At 42.8% G+C, this 12,939-nt stretch overlaps 1 protein-coding gene across 4 annotated transcripts in view; it reads left to right on the top strand.

Annotated features, from left to right (window-relative positions):
- RGS6 (regulator of G protein signaling 6) overlaps positions 1-12,939 on the top strand; it is a 633,548-nt gene that overhangs the window by 425,684 nt on the left and 194,925 nt on the right. The gene's annotated exons all lie outside the window — the stretch shown is intronic.

A 12,939-nucleotide genomic window follows, 5' to 3' on the forward strand; every position in this document is an offset into this window, starting at 1 on the left:
ATTATCAATATCTTAGAGCCCCCTTGGGTACCTACTGTATTGCATCTACTTCCTTCAACACTATCTGCTCGTATACTAATCAATTCATTGTTTTTCTTTGTAGTTTCACTGCCTAGGTATGTATTTTTTGCTATCCAAACAAGTAACCAAATAAATTAAGATAACATTTTAGATGATTCTCTTAATCTGCCTGTATGCTTTTTAAAATTCAGGAACCAAAGGACTTAATTTTCACTATATACCTTTTAGAATGGCTAAAAATAAAAATATTGACAGTACCAAGTGGTGGTGAGGATGTGAAGCAACTGGAACTCTCACGTATTGGTGATAGGAATGGAAAATTGTGCAGCTACTTTGGGAACTAGTTTGGCAGTTTCTTACACAGTTAAACAATGCTTACCATATGAGCCAGCAATCCCACTCCTGGGTATTCACCCAAGAAAATGAAAACTTGTGTTTATACAAAAACTTGTATGTAACTGTTTATAGCAACTTTTTTTGAAGTATACTGAAGAATATAGCAACTTTATTCATAATCTCCAAAGACTGGAAACAACCCAAATGTCCTTCAATGAATGGGTAAATGGATAAACAAACTGTAGTCTCTCCATACTGAGCAACAAAAACCAGGGAACTATTGATACTGGCAGCAACTTGGTTTAATCTCTGGGTCATTTTTCTGGGTGAAAGAAGGCAGTCTCAAAGGTTCCACGCTATGTGGTTTCATGTATACAACATTCTATACATCACAAAACCATAGTGATAGAGATTAAATCAGTGATTTCCAGCAACTAGCAGTTGCAGGGCGAGTGTGACTACAAAGGACAGCAGGAGGGAGTTTTATGAGATGATGATGATGAACAGATGAACAGTTCTGTATACTGATTGTCGTGATGGTAACATGACTCTATATGTAGGCCAAAATTCATGGAACAGGCCCAGTATGATGGCTCATGCCTGTAATCCCAGCATTTTAGGAGGCTGAGGCAGGGGGATCACCTGAGGTCAGGAGATTGAGACCACCTTGACCAACGTGGCAAAACCCCATCTTTACTAAAAAATACAAAAATTAGCCAGGCGTAGTGGTGCGCACCTGTAGTCCCAGCTACTTGGGAGGCTGAGGCAGGAGAATCACTTGAACCTGGGAGGTAGAGGTTGCAGTGAGCCGAAATCATGCCACTGCACTCCAGCCTGGGCGACAAGAGCAAGACTCTGTCTCAACAACAACAACAACAACAACAAAATTCATGGAACAGCACGTACACACACACACACACACACACACACACACAGAGAGAGAGAGAGAGAGAGAGAGAGAGAGAGAGAGAGTCAATATTACTGTATATTAGCTTAAAAAATAAATAGACCCAGTTGAAGTAAGTATCCCAACTCATTATCGAGATTGTCACTGAACTCAGGCACTGTCTTACTCAGCTCAGGCTGCTAGAACAAAGCACCCTACATGGCTTATAAAGAACAGAAATTTGTGTCTCACAGTTCTGGAGTCTGGAAGTCTGAGATCGGATACCATCATGGGTTGTGGTAAGAGCCCATTCCAGGTTGTAGACTACTGACTTCTTGTCGTATCCTCATTTGGTGGAAAGAAAGCTAGATAGGGGGCCGGGCACCATGACTCACGCCTGTAATCCCAGCACTTTGGGAGACTGAGGCGGGTGGATCACCTGAGGTCAGGCATTTGAGAGCAGCCTGGCCCACATGGCGAAACCCCATCTCTACTAAAAATACAAAAAAATTTAGCTGGGTGTGGTGGCGTGTGCCTGTAGTCCCAGCTACTCAGGAGGCTGAGGCAAGAGAATCACTTGAACTGCAGAGGTTGCAGTGAGCAGAGGTCACGCCACTGCACTCCAGCATAAGTGACAGAGTGAGACTCCATCTCAAAAAAAAAGTAAGCTAAATAGCTCTCTGGCCTCTCTGTAAAGGGTAATAATTCCATTCGTAAGAGGCCCTCCTTCATAAACTCCCCAAAGACCCCCTAATGCCATCACTTTGGGGATTAGATTTCAACGTATGAATTTGGAGGATACACATTCAGTCCAAAATAGAGCTCAAATAGATTTGGGTAATGAAGGATACTTGTATTGTTAGTGTTTTCTAATTTTAAAAATTATATAAATAGAATTTCACTATATATATTATTCATGTATCATATATAGTATAATATAGATTATAGGTGATTTTACTATATGATTTTTCATATTCCTGGATTTTGTTCAATAATGTTGTTTAAGGCTTTTCCATCTATTTCACGGGCCACATTGATCTGTTGTTTTTCTTACCATTGTTGCTGGTTTGGGTATCAAGTTTATGCTAGCCTCATAAATGAGCCTTGAAGTATCTCTTTTTTGTTGATATTCTGCTTTTCTTTGAAAAATAATTGTCCCTTTAATCCAGGTTTTTAGGTATATAATTTCAATTATTTTTTATTTCTAAAATTTCCTCTGGTTCTTTTTTTTTCTTTTTTTTTTTTTTTAGATAGAATCTCACTCTTGTCACCCAGGCTGGAGTGCAATGGCATGATCTCACTGCAACCTCCACCTCCTTGGTTCAAGTGATTCTCCTGCTTCAGTCTCCTTTGCAGCTGGGATTATGAGTGCCTGCCACGACACCTGGCTAATTTTTTGTATTTTTAGTAGAGATGGGGTTTCACCATGTTGCCCAGGCCCAGGCTGGTCTCGAACTCCTGACCTCAGGTGATCTGCCTGCCTCAGCCTCCCAAAGTGCTCTAGTTCTTTTTACTATATGCTTGGTCTTTCATTTTTTATTTATTCATTTAGATGTTTATTGAGTGTACACTGTTTTCTAAGCATTGTTAAGGACTTGAGATTCAGAAGTAAATGAAACAGATAAAAAGTTCTGTCCTCATGGAATTTATATTCTAGTAGAGGAAGAAATAAGTAAGGAAAACTTACAGAATTTTAGGTAGTGATAAAGGCCAAGAAGAAAAATAAAATACACAAAAGGATAGGAAGTGTTGGAGTGTTGCAATTTTGGAATAGGTGCTCAAGAAAGAGCTCTTTGAGAAGATGACATTTGAGTAAATATGGAAAAGAGATGAGGGATTGAATCATATATATATTGAGGGAACGAGCATTCCAGACAGCCAGAGCTCAGTGCCCAAGGCAGGAGAGTTTATGGAGCATTGAGGATCTGTGAGGAGGAGCCAGGGCAGCTAAAGTAGAGTCAAAAAATAAGGAGAGTGGGGATGAAGCCACAAGAGAATGGTGAGCTAGATCACTTCGCCTCTTATCACTGCAGGATTTTGCACATGGCCTGACCTGCTCTGACTTACCTTTCAATGAGATCACTCTATTATATTCAGAATCCCCTGGGGGATTGACGATTTAGGTGCCAGATAGGAGGCTATTATTAAAATGGTGACTCGGACTAGATGATATGGTTTCGCTCTGTGTCCTTACCCAAATCGCATCTCAAATTATAATCCCCACATGGCAAGGGAGGGACCTGGTGGTAGGTGATTAGATCATGGGGGAGGTTCCCCGCCGGCTGTTCTCATAATGGTGAGTGAGTTCTCACAAGATCTGATGGTTTAAAAGTGTGGCACTTCTCCTTGCTCTCTTTCTCTCCTGCCGCCATGTAAGACATGCTTTGTTTCCCCTTTACCTTCTGCCAGGATTGTAAGTTTCCTGAGGCCTCGCCAGCCATGTAATTGACTGTGAGTCAATTAAGTTTCTTTCCTTTATAAATTACCCAGTCTCAGAACGTTCTTTATGACAGTGTGAAAATGGCCTCATACACTAAGCTATCAGCACTGTAGATGTGTGAAGTAGTCAGATTCGGATTCAAGTCTGAAGGTAGATGATATGGTTTGGCTAAGTCCCCACCTAAATCTCTTCTTGAATTGTATAACGGTTCCTAGAATCCCCACATATCCTGGAAGGGACCTGGTGGGAGGTAATTGAATCGTGGGGGCAATTACCTCTATGCTGTTCTCATGATAGTGAGTGGGTTCTAATGAGATCTGGTGATTTCATAAGGGGCTTTCCCCTGTCTTTGCTCTGCACTTCTCCTTGCTGCTTCCATGCGAAGAAGATGTATTTGCTTCACTTTCTGCCATGATTGTAAGTTTCCTGAGGCTTCCCTAGCCATGCTGAACAGTGAGTCAATTAAACATCTGTCCTTTATAAATTACCCAGTCTTGAGTATGTCTTTATTAGCAGCATGAGAATGGACTCATACAGTACATTGGTACCAGGTAGTGGGGCACTGCTGTTAAGATACTTGAAAATGTGGAAGTGGCCAGGTGCAGTGGCTCATGTCTGTAATTCCAGCACCTTGGGAGGCCATGGCAGGTGGATCATTTGAGGTCAGGAGTTCAAGACCAGTCTGGTCAACATGGTGAAACCCCATCTCTACTAAAAGTGCAAAAATTAGCTGGATGGTAGTGGCACACACCTGCAATCCCAGCTACTTGGGAGGCTGACGCGGGAGAATCACTTGAGCCCAGGCAGCAGAGGTTGTGGTGAGCTGAGATTGCACCACTGCGTTCTAGTCTGTGAGACCCTGTCTCAGAAAAAAAATAAAAGAAAAATGTGAAAGCGACTTTGGCACTGGGTGACAGGCAGAGGTAGGAACAGTTTGAAGGGCTCAGAAGAAGACAAGAAAATGTGGGAAAGTTTGGAACTTCCTAGAGACTTGGAGGGCCCAGAAGACAGGAAGACGTGGGAAAGTTTAGAACTTTCTAGAGACTTGTTGAATGGCTTTGATCAAAATACTGATAGTGATATGGACAATAAACTCCAGGCTGAGGTAGTTTCAGATGGAGATGAGAAACTTGTTAGGAACTGGAGCAAAGGTAACTCTCATTATGCTGTAGCAAAGAGTCTGGTGGCATTTTGGCCCTGCCCTAGAGATTTGTGAAACTTTGAACTTGAGAGAGATGATTTAGAGTATCTGGCAGAAAAAAATTTCTAAGTACAAAGTGTTCAAGAGGTGACATTTGACACCTCTGGACACAAGAGAGCGTAAAAGTTTTATAAATTTGCAGCCTGACAAACCAGTAGAAAAGAAAAACCCATTTTCTGGGGAGAAATTCAAGCTGGCTGCAGAAATTTGCATAAGTAAAGAGGAACCAAATGTTAAATGCCAAGACAGTGGTGAAAATGTCTACAGGGCATGTCCCAGACCTTCAAGGCAGCCCCTCCCATCACAGACCCAGAGACCTAAGAGGAAAAAATGATTTTTTTCCTCTTAGGTCCAGGGCCCCACTCTGCGTGCAGCCTAGGGACTTAGTGCTCTGTGTCTCAGCTGCTCCAGCTGTAGTTAAAAGGGGCCAATGTACAGCTCAGGCCATGGCTTCAGAGGGTGCAAGCCTCCAGCCTTGGCAGCTTCCACATGGTCTTTGTCTTGTGGGTGTGCAGAAGACAAGAACTGAGGTTTGGGAACCTCTACCTAGATTTTAGAGGATGTATAGAAACACCTGGGTATCCAGACAGAAGTGTGCTGCAGGGGTGGAGCCCTCATGGAGAACCTCTGCTAAGGCAGTGCAGAAGGGAAATGTGGGGTTGGAGCCCCCACACAGAGTCCCTATTGGGGAACTGCCTAGAGGAGCTGTAAGAAGAGGGTCACTGTCTTCCAGATCCCAGAATGGTAGGTCCACCCACAGCTTGCACTGTGCAACTGGAAAAACTGCAGACACTCAGCACCAGCTGTGAAAGCAGCCAGGAATGGGGCTGTACCCTGCAAAGCTACAGGGGCAGAGCTGCCTAAGATAGTGGGAGCCCACGTCTTGCATCAGCATAACATGGATGTGAGACATGAAGTAAAAGGAGATTATTTCGTAACTTTAAGATTTAATTAGTGACCTATTGGATTTCAGACTTCCGTGGGGGCCTGTAGCCCCTTTGTTTTGGCCAATTTCTCCCATCTGGAACAGGTATATTTACCCAATGCCTGTACCCACATTGCATGTAGGAAGTAACTAGCTTGCTTTTGATTTTACAGGCTCATAGGCGGAAGGGACTTGCTTTGTCTCAGATGAGATTTTGGACTTGGACTTTTGGGTTAATGCTGGAATGAGTTAAGACTTTGGGGGACTGTTGGGAAGGCATGATTGTGTTTTGAAATGTGAGGACATGAGATTTGGGAGGGGCCAGAGATGGAATGATATGGTTTGGACATGTCCCCACCCAAATCTCGTCTTGAATTGTGATTCCCATAGTCCCCATGTGTCTTGAGAGGAACGCAGTGGGAGGTAATTGAATCATGGGTTGGTTACCTCCATGCTGTTCTCATGATAGTAAGTTCTCATGAGATCTGATAGTTTTATAAGGGGCTTTTCCCCCACCTTACTCCTCACATCTTCTTGCTACTGCCATGTGAAGAAGGACATGTTTGCTTTCCTTTCTGCCATGAAGTTTCCTGAGGCCTTCCTAGCCACGCTGAAATGTCAGTCAATTAAACCTCTTTCTTTATTTACCAGTCTCTTTATTAGCAGTGTGAGAACAGACTAATACAGTAGAATAGACAGTATTAAGGGATAGATCAGATACAGAATGTGAGAGGAAAAATAGGAATTAGCCATAATCCACACTTCTTGTCTTCAGCAACTGGAAAAAAAGGAGTTGCTATTAATTTCAATGGGGAATACTATGATAGGGGTACTGGGGGTCAGGGTGGGGGGCAGTTGTTAGCTGAAGGGTAAGAAATCAAAAGATAAATTTTAGACAGGTCAAGTTATAGCGACCTATTAGACATTCAGTTGGAGATGACAAGTAGATATTTGAGTATGTGGATTTGCATTTTAAGGGAGTGTCTGAGCTGGGTTCATAAGCCATCAGGATGTAGACAGTATTTAGAGTCATGGGAATAATAAGGTCATCAAGGGAGTGAGTGTAGATAGAACACACAATCCAATTCCTAAAACATGGGGTACTCCAATCTATAGATGTGAGGGAGAGAAGAAAACAGCAAAAAAAAATTGAGAACAAGTGGCTGGAGACAAGGGGGAAAAATCAAGAGGATATAATTTCTTGGACACCAACTTTTCTAGAAAGTGTTTTAAGGAAGAATGGAGTGACCTACTATATCTATGCTGATAAGCTAAAGACTGAGAGTTTATCATTACATTTAGCAACACTGAATTCATTGCTGACCTCGGTAAGTGCACATTCTGTGAAACATTGGGAGCAAAAATCCTTTTTGGAGTGTGTTCCAATCTGAGTATAAGGATAGTGATTCAAGATGCTAAGACAGTTAATCCTGGAAGGAGTTTCCCTTGTAAAATGAAGAAATGCAGTCATACCTGGAGGGGTACATTGGGTCAGAACAGATAGATTTTTAATTTAATAAAAAGGCAATATGTTTGTATTATAGAAATGAGTTAGTAGAGGGGGGAAATGATGCAGGAGAATGGAAAAACTTCAAGGAGTGATATCAGTGAATAGATAAGAGAGGATTGAATCTAACATGCATATAGGTGAGTAGTTGCAGCTAGAAACACATGCAATTTATTCACAGAAAGAAGAAAGGCACAATAGATGCACAGAGGTATAAATAAGTGGGCAGATGTGATGGGAGGTGGTGGGAGCTTATAGAACTTCTCATTGTCTCTGTGTTCCTAGTAATCTGGAAAGCAAAAGTGGCAGAGATTTTGCAAGTTTGGGGAGAGATCATAAATTATAAATTAGTCAACTAGGAGAGTAGAGATTGACTGGACTAGGGAAATAGAACTTTGATTGTGATTGATATGGTTCAGCTCTGTCTCCTCACTCAGATCTCATCTCAGATTGTAATCCCCATAATCCCCATATGTTGAGGGAGACACCTGGTGAGAGGTGATTGGATCATGGTGGTGGTTTCCTCCATGCTGTTCTCATGATAGTAAGCAAGCTCTCATGAGATCTGGTAGTTTTTGTAAGTGTTTGACAGTTCCTTCTTCACACACTCTCTCTTGCCTGCTGCCATGTAAGACATACCTGCTTCCCTTTTCGCCATGATTGTGTGTTTCCTGAGGTCTCTCCAGCCATGTGGAACTGTGAGTCAATCAAATCTCTTTTTTTAAGTAAATTACCCAGTCTTGGACAGTTCTTTATAGCAGCGTGAGAATGTACTAATACAGTGACCTTCTTAGGATGATTAATATTTTTTAATTTAAAGACAGACAATTCTTTCCCCATCCACATTTAGCTCTGTGGATTTGGGCATGCCTCAGGTAGAAAGTGGACTTAATTGATGTTATAGCAAGTTTGAGGGTATAATAGATAAAGATAGAGGAAGAGTGACTAAAATGATTGGCCATTACATTTAATTGAATAAGGATGAAAACAACATGAGATGGATGAGGAACCATGAAGAGTAGTTATTGCAATAAATTGTAAGTCAAGTGGCAAAGGAATTTTGGAGTTTTTAGAGGCAAGAGTAAGAGAGTTGAAAATATAGGAGGTGGTGATGGATACTGGCATGTTTGAAATTGAGATTCTGGAAAGATTGTGATTATTGGCAGGGACAAAAATGTAAGGTATAACCGTAGGAACAAGGGATTAAAATGGGATAGAGGGTAAGATTATTGGAGGAGAGGAGGTTCAGAAACTGAGAGGCCATGATACTGGAAGACTGAACTGTGTAAATATTGAAATCACTACTGGGGGAGTGTTAGAGAAGGTGGTTATGAGTTAAAATCTTTATGGAATGAGAAGCAAAGGACCAGGGATCAGTAGATGACGTTCACAATAAGAGGTACAGGTGGTTTAATCAGATGGTATGGAAGTGAAAGCTGAGGGTGTTTTAGAGAAGAGGGAGGGGATGAAGGTAGTCCGAAGGTAGCCATTAGAAGCATGACAGTCACTTCTCTACCTGTAAACTCCATGGTATATAAAGTGCGGGAGGGAAAATAGACACCAACTAAAAGGGCTGCAAGGAAGCAGGGCCATTGGGGAAGAAATAGAAGATGAAAGGAATGTTAACTGATTTTACTTATGATTCATCATGAGTCCAAGAGGGCAAGTGAAAGTGTTGCAGGAGGAGATGGTGAGTTTATGACTTGAGTAATAAATGCCTGCTGTTTCTGTGTGCCAGGCTCTAGAGTAGTTGAAGACGATATAAAGATGAACAAAGACTTGAACCCTGCTCTTAAAAAGCTATTAATCTAGTGAGAGAAACAGACACAGGCAGACCAATGATTATATGAGCTGTGTGCCATAATGGAAGAATGGACAAAGTGCTGTTTGAGTCCAGGAGAGAGAATCATGAATTTTTATTGGATATGTCTAGAATATTTATCTGAGAAGGTGTATCAGTTATCTATTGCTGCATAACAAACCACCACAAACTATAATTGCTTACAACTACAGTGATTTTTGGTTTCTTATGATTATGATTCCATGAACTGGCAATCTGGGCAGTTCTGCTGGTCTCAGTCATGAGGCCATAGTCATCTGATGGCTTAATTGAGGCTGGAGGGTCTACAGTGGCCTCACTCATTTGTTTGGCTTTGGTGCTAACTCTTAACTGGGGTCTCAGTTCTTCTCCATGTCACCTTGTATCTGCCAATAGGTTAGATTGGGCTTCTTCACAGCCTCTTGGTGTTAGGGTTCCAAGCAGGAGAAGATAAAAACTTCTAGACCTCATAGGGCCTAGGCTCCAGAACTCATACAATGTCAAGTCCACCATGTCTTGTTCTTCAAGGCAAATCACAAGGCAAAGTCTAGATTGAAGAGGATGGGGAAACCAAGTCCACCTCCTGGTGTAGGAGTGGCAACATCATGTTGACATTAGGAGACATGATTCATTGGAGGGCATTACCATAACAATCCACCATAGACAGTAATTTAGAACTGGTCCTTAAACATAAGTATAAACCCATGGGAAGTCATTCTATGTAGAGAAAATAGAATTTTCATAGACCTAAATACATGAAAAATATGCCAGGTTTCAGTAAACATAAGCTTGCTTGGGTGGTTGGAATTTAAAACACATTTATGTGTGTATGTGTTTGAGAAGAGGAGCATGTTGCCAGAACAGCCACAGGAGTAAAAACGATATAAGAATTACACCTAGTAACAGATTATAAAGGAATGCTGACTTGTAGACTTTGTGTCAAAGGTGGGGCTACTTTTATCTCAAAGGTAACCCATCTACCCTGTTCAGATGGACTGCCATCAGCAGTTTTAAATATGAGAGAAATCACATCCATGAAGTGGATGGAAGTTTAAACAGGAAGAAATGAGGAGTACGGAGACTAGTTATGGAGTGTAGATAAGGGAATGTATATGGGAAATAAGGAAGGCCATATTAACAACAATCACAGTATCAACTGAAACCATGGCTGTACAGCCATGCATCATTAAATCCTTATAAAAACCCCGTGAGATAGAAACTGTTATTACCTCTACTATGTAATGGAGGAAACTGCTAATTCAAGAGTAACTTTTCCAAGTCCACACAGCTAGTAAATAGCAGGATCTGTTTCTCTGGGCCACCTGTGTAAGGACGGTAGCAGTAGGGTTCAAGACATCAGAGGAAAAAGTAGAAGGTATGATTGACGTAACCTGCTGACTTGAAATAGAGCACAAGGTAACTCATCCAAAATGGATACACCTTAATACCATGGATTGAATACATTCATTTAACTTTTCTCTTCTGAAACCCCACAAAATTATAGTAAAAGACTTTTATTTTAAAAGCATAATCTAAAAGTTGGAGGCCTCTATTACAGTGATCTACCATAGGAAATAAACATCCTTAAAAATCTTGAAAAGATGAGTCCAGTACAAATGGCAGTTAGTGCCTCACTCTCAAGATGAGCAGATGTGTGAAAGTCTCCCAACACAGGAGACAATAGCAACAAAACTCAAGAATCTTACAAACAAATGGATGAGTGGTAACTGACAATAGCCCTGAAACAACCTAACTATCACTTTTCAGCGGACAAAGCTAAAACAACAACAACAACAACAACAACAACAACACCCTCTATTTATATGATGGAGTTCTCAATGGGCTCAGAAACTGGTAGCATCAGCAGACTTTTCTATCTAGTTAGAATGTGTTTTGCCGGGCCAGGCGCGGTGGCTCAAGCCTGTAATCCCAGCACTTTGGGAGGCCGAGACGGGCGGATCACGAGGTCAGGAGATCAAGACCATCCTGGCTAACACGGTGAAACCCCGTCTCTACTAAAACTACAAAAAACTAGCCGGGCGAGGTGGCAGGCGCCTGTAATCCCAGCTACCCGGGAGGCTGAGGCAGGAGAATGGCGTGAACCTGGGAGGCGGAGCTTGCAGTGAGCTGAGATCCGGCCACAGCACTCCAGCCTGGGCGGCAGAGCGAGACTCCGTCTCAAAAAAAATGTGTTTTGCCAACACTCTTACCTGCTTAACTACTGTACAGACCAATCACTAGCTCAGTGTCTATTGTTTAGCAATATCAGGTCCTGCAATTGGCCAGCACAGCTCAGACTGGTGTTGAGGTGGTTCCTAAGACCAGTCAAGCCCCAGGACAGAAGACAAATCTCATGCTTATCTCTAGTTGCTGGTACTGGAGTAGAGAACTACATGAGAAAAAATCCAGGTCACCAAGACCCATGGGTACCAAACCTAAAGTGGAAACACATTAATACATGGCCACCCTGTTACTGTGGCAAGAGAGACTGTATCTACATGGGACAGTAATCAGCTCACACTTCAGCCTTTCCACCAGCTCAGCAACCTCCATCAGACTTTCTAGCCATTTGAGAAATAGCCAGCTTCCCATCACAAACCAGCAGATACTAGCAGATACTCCAACACCAGAGCTTCCATTTCAAGAGCAACCGCTGGGGGAATAACTTTTTCTCTTCTGTATTAGACCCCAGTTCTTTAATGAAAATTGAAAGTAAAGGTGAAAGAATAATGGACATTATAAGGCTGGTTAATCAGCAGTGTCTTTATTTCTTGCACTGCTACATAACACACTGTCCATACCTACATGAGACTTTGCTGAATAAACAGCAAGTGATTTCAATGGAAGAAGGCAAGAAGATGGAGACCAATGGCATGATGATGACAGTCTGCTGGTGAAAGCTTCTTTCCAAAGATGATGAGCATGTCCCAGTGCATCCAAGACTCTGTCACTCTCAGAAGCTCTGGGAAGCTGCTTGTCACCACTTTCTCAGCAACACGGTGAAAGTCAGAGAATAATGTTGATAAAAAGTAGTATCTTGCTGGAAGGCCCATCTCTATGCTGTCAAGTTCCTACACTGAGTTGAAAATTTCGAAGATGGCCGAATAGGAACAGCGCCAGTCTCCAGCTCCCAGCGCGAGCAACACAAAAGATGGGTGATTTCTGCATTTTCAACTGAGGTACCGGGTTCATCTCACTAGGGAGTGCTGGACAATCGGTGCTGGTCAGCTGCTGCAGCCCGACCAGCGACAGCTGAAGCAGGGCGAGGCATCGCCTCACCTGGGCAGCACAAAGGGGAAGGGAATCCCTTTTCCCAGCCAGGGGAACTGAGACACACAACACCTGGAAAATCGGGTAACTCCCACCCAAATACTGCGCTTTACCAAGGGTCTTAGCAAACGGCACACCAGGAGATTATATCCCACTCCTGGCCAGGAGGGTCCCACGCCCTCGGAGCCTCCCTCATTGCTAGCACAGCAGTCTGCGCCATCTAATGGCAAGGCAGCAATGAGGCTGGGGGAGGGGCGCCTGCCATTGCTGAGGCTTAAGCAGGTAAAGCCGCTGGGAAGCTCGAACTGGGTCGAGCCCACAGCAGCTCAAGGAGGCCTGCCTCTTTCTGTAGACTCCACCTCTGGGGACAGGGCACAGCTAAACAAACAAACAAAGAAAGCAGCAGAAACATCTGCAGATGCAAACAACCCTGTCTGACAGCTTTGAAGAGAGCAGTGGATCTCCCAACATGGAGGTTGAGATCTGAGAACGGACAGACTGCCTGCTCAAGTGGGTCCCTGACCCCTGAGTAGC

Source organism: Rhinopithecus bieti, unplaced genomic scaffold (assembly GCF_001698545.2).
Source record: "Rhinopithecus bieti isolate Rb0 unplaced genomic scaffold, ASM169854v2 scaffold_13259, whole genome shotgun sequence".
Taxonomy (NCBI): Eukaryota; Metazoa; Chordata; class Mammalia; order Primates; family Cercopithecidae; genus Rhinopithecus; species Rhinopithecus bieti.